The following is a 3,875-nucleotide window of genomic DNA, read 5'->3' on the forward strand; positions in this document are numbered from 1 at the left end:
TTTTATTTTTTTTTTTTTTTTTTTTTTTTTTTTTTTTTGGTACCAGGGATCAAACTTGGGTCCTTGCACTTTTGAGGCAGAGAGTGGCACCACTGAGCTAAATCCCCAGCCTTATATTTGGTTGTAGATTACAGACTCTTTGTTCTAGATTTTCCTCAAAGTTTCTTAAAATACCTCATGGAGTACCTCATATTTCATATGGCAATCCTGTTAGCTAAAGTTTGATCAAAGTGGTCAGAAGTGGTAAGAGAAACAGACTTTTGAAGAAAGACTTGAAAGATATGATAGTAAAAAATATGTATGTGGAATGAGAAAGGGAAAGGATAGAGAGGGTTTGATAGAAAAGAATATGTTGAATTAGAAATCTCCAAAGCTAAATTTTAGGTATAAATGATATAAATGCTGAGTAAGCAAAAATGGCACTCATGAAATGTTTAATAAATACTGTAAACAACCTTTGCTTTGTAAGTTTGTGAGTCTCTAGATTTTTTTGTTACTGGGGATTGAACTCAGGTCCTTGTGCTTAAAGGCAGGTGGCCGAACTACTGAGCTAAATCCCCAGCCCCATAGGTTAGTGAATCTCAGGCCATTCTCCTTATCTGGAGAGAAAAGATGACTTTGTTTTAAAATAATCCATCGTTGTTTTCTATCCTCTTTGGGTCTATAAAAGCATTGTTTTAACTCAAGTCTCTTAACAAGGAAATGACATTGACAAACCTGTGCAAGCTTTGTACTAAGCATATCCTCTAATTCTCACAACAATCCTACTGTTTGTTATACTATTATTTTCTATATTCTACAAATACAGAAATTTAGAGGGCTGAGGTTATTTAATAAACTATACTCTTCTTTTCTGTGGATAGTAAGAAGTTGAGGTAGAATTTAAATCCATATTTGACTCTAAGAAGTCCCTCACCCATTTTACTTTGTACTACTTTCCAGTTACATATTAGTTGGTAGTTATATAATTTCCCCTTTGCCTTCTTTTCTTCTGGACTAGCACATTTCTGTAACTTTTGTATGGAAGATATTTCTTAATCTTTTCTTAATTCTTTTTTTTTCTGAGTGATGTAATTTGTCTCTCTTTTATTACATAATACTGCCAGAGTGAACTTCAAATTACATTGGTACTAAATCAAAGTAATACAAATAAATTCACTCAGCTGTGTTAAATATTATGTTAATGAGAATAAATGTAATATGACATTTTTATAGTAATGGCACATTGTTGACTTCTTTCATTTTTCCTCCTACTTCTTGGTCTTCTGTTCTTGTCAGCATTTTGTAGCACCCATTATTTTCTAAGTGAATTATTTCACATATTTCTTTTTTCTAAATGAACGACTTTTTAATTATTTCATTTAACACATTTATCCAACTTCACAGCTTTATATATTATTTCAGGCCTAATTTTTTAAAAATATAAATCTCCTAATCATTTATTAATTTTATTAGTATTAACATCTCCACTCAAAGCTTTTAATGAAAATGCTGAGTGTTAGCAGTTTCTGAAGCACCTCTGTGGAACTCTAAACAGCATTTTGTCCCAATCAGGATATTTTACATTTGTGTTTACTTTTTGGGTTTGAGTTTTTTGCCAAATGGCATGCTACTTTATAGTAATATTATCAAAGCAATAGTTTAATTTTAGTTTCTCCCATTTCTGGGCTCTAAGACACAGAAAAATTATGCATCCTTAGTATTAGGTTTAGTTGTGATTTCTATGTAAAATTATTTAGGATACAATTCTGACTGATCATTTTGCTTTCTGAGTTTCCAACATTTTAGTTATCCCCAACAGTTGCTTTTAAGTACAAACTCATTTAGAAATGAACAAGCAAACAAACAAACAAACCAGATCCTGTGTGCCTGCAATACTCAAAGTCTGGGACTTAAGGACTGCATTTCCAGCTTTAGTCCTGCAGCTGGTCAATTGTAGGTAACCCTAGGAAGTGCACCAATAAAGAAAACATGAAGACAATGTATTATTGAACTCACTGCCCACGATTAGCTTTCTAACATTTATCATGTGGAATCTGAGCCATGGTTTTTCTATACTCTGCAAAGCACTTTATGTTAACTCATTGATTTTTTAAACTGTCAAACCCATATCAAGCAAGATATCAATCAAATCTCATTTTTGAAACATCTCATTTGTGAAACTTCTAAATTTTGTTTGGGTTTCTGCTGGGGTGGATCTATTATAAGTATGTCTTGAAGTCAATCGTTTGCTTCTATTTTCTTAAAATTATTCAGCAAGCTGGAGGTGGTGGCACATACCTGTGATCCCAGCATTTAAGAGGCTGAGACAGGAAGATTGCTGTGAGTCTGAGGCAGGCCTGGGCTACATAGTGAGTTCAAGACCAGTCTGTACTACAGAGCAAAACCTTGCCTCAAAACAAAGCACCCTACTCAATAAATTGCACTTTGAATGGACTTTTTCTGCTGAAATTAGGAGGATATTTCTAATCAGGAGAGTTAAACAGTGAAAAGAGCTTAAAGGGGAGAAAGAATTGTGTTATATTGTCTGAAGGTACTTTTTATTACTGCTCTTTATTCTGAGATTAACAGTTAATTGATAGAGCACTTGAGTTTTCCACCTTTCAGTCTCTGATCTGGCAAGTGTGCAGTTTGCATCATACCATAATTTAGAGCTGTAAAATAATCCATGCTAATTTGAAATGAATTGTGCCATAATTGCTTCAGTTTTTTAAAGTCTTTGATTATATCATAGCTGCATGAATTCTTAAGAATGTTGGGTAGTTTTTAATATCGACTTTATAGACAATTTATTAAATATTTAGGAGATTTTAGACATTGATAAAAACTAATTATTTGTTGAATAAATACAATTTTCTTTGGTTGTGCTGGGAATCAAACCAAGGATCTTGCACATGCTAGGAAAGGATTCTACCAGACTATATTCTGTGTCCAAAAATAAGTGTATAGGAAAAGTAGAGAATTTCCAGCTTGTTATTTTAAATATATTTTAGTTTTTGTGCTGGTGATTGGACTCAGAGATTTATCTCTGACCTATGTCCACAGGCCCTTTTCTTTAAACATATTTTATTAATAAAATAATTTAAAATATTGTACTAGAATAATACACAGAAAAGGAAAATGAGCAGTCACATGAGAAATATATAACACATAGCATATGCCTGTCACCTTTTTCATATGTAGATGATCTTGATAGAAAATATGATTTGGGAAATGCTCACTGATAAACACTTGGTGCTGGAAGAACAATTTGCTTAATTTCCTATTTATTGTACTCAGCTCTTCACACTTCCATAGCATATATTTTTATTAGTGTGAATTATAAACAAGTTCACAAGAAAGAGACACAAAGACACATAAGAACAAAGCAAATAAGAAAGTAGTTAGGGTGACACACAGTGGAAATAAAAGGCCTTAGGACATTAGAAGTTTTACTACATAGGCAAACTGATTGTTGCTAAAATCCACAAAAAAGAGATGCTTTGAAACTTAGCACAATCTTCTCTTAGTGATAAGACATTGCAGCCCTCTTTTGTGTTCTGGGTTTATTTTTCTATCCTCATCCAAAGCACATTTGCTGGTCTGTCATTGTCACATTTCTTCTTCCCAAAGTAAAATGCCATTTAGCTGCTCTTTTCTTGTCATGAACATACAGTAACAGACTGCCTAGATGGAATTCAGGCTGGAAGGAGGGATGAAAAATCTGTGTAATGAAAGTCAAAGTATAAAGTCTGCGTTCCAAGCTCAAGAGCCGGTGGTTCACGTGTTTCTTCTCCACTGGGTAGCCTCACTGGGATTTCAGAGTGTGGTCTCCGGACCAACAATATTACCATGGTGGGGAACTGGCTAGAGATGCAAATTCTCAGTCTTCAGCC

Source organism: Fukomys damarensis, unplaced genomic scaffold, assembly GCF_012274545.1.
Source record: "Fukomys damarensis isolate Sample0158 unplaced genomic scaffold, DMR_v1.0_HiC HiC_scaffold_3, whole genome shotgun sequence".
In the NCBI taxonomy this organism is placed as follows: domain Eukaryota; kingdom Metazoa; phylum Chordata; class Mammalia; order Rodentia; family Bathyergidae; genus Fukomys; species Fukomys damarensis.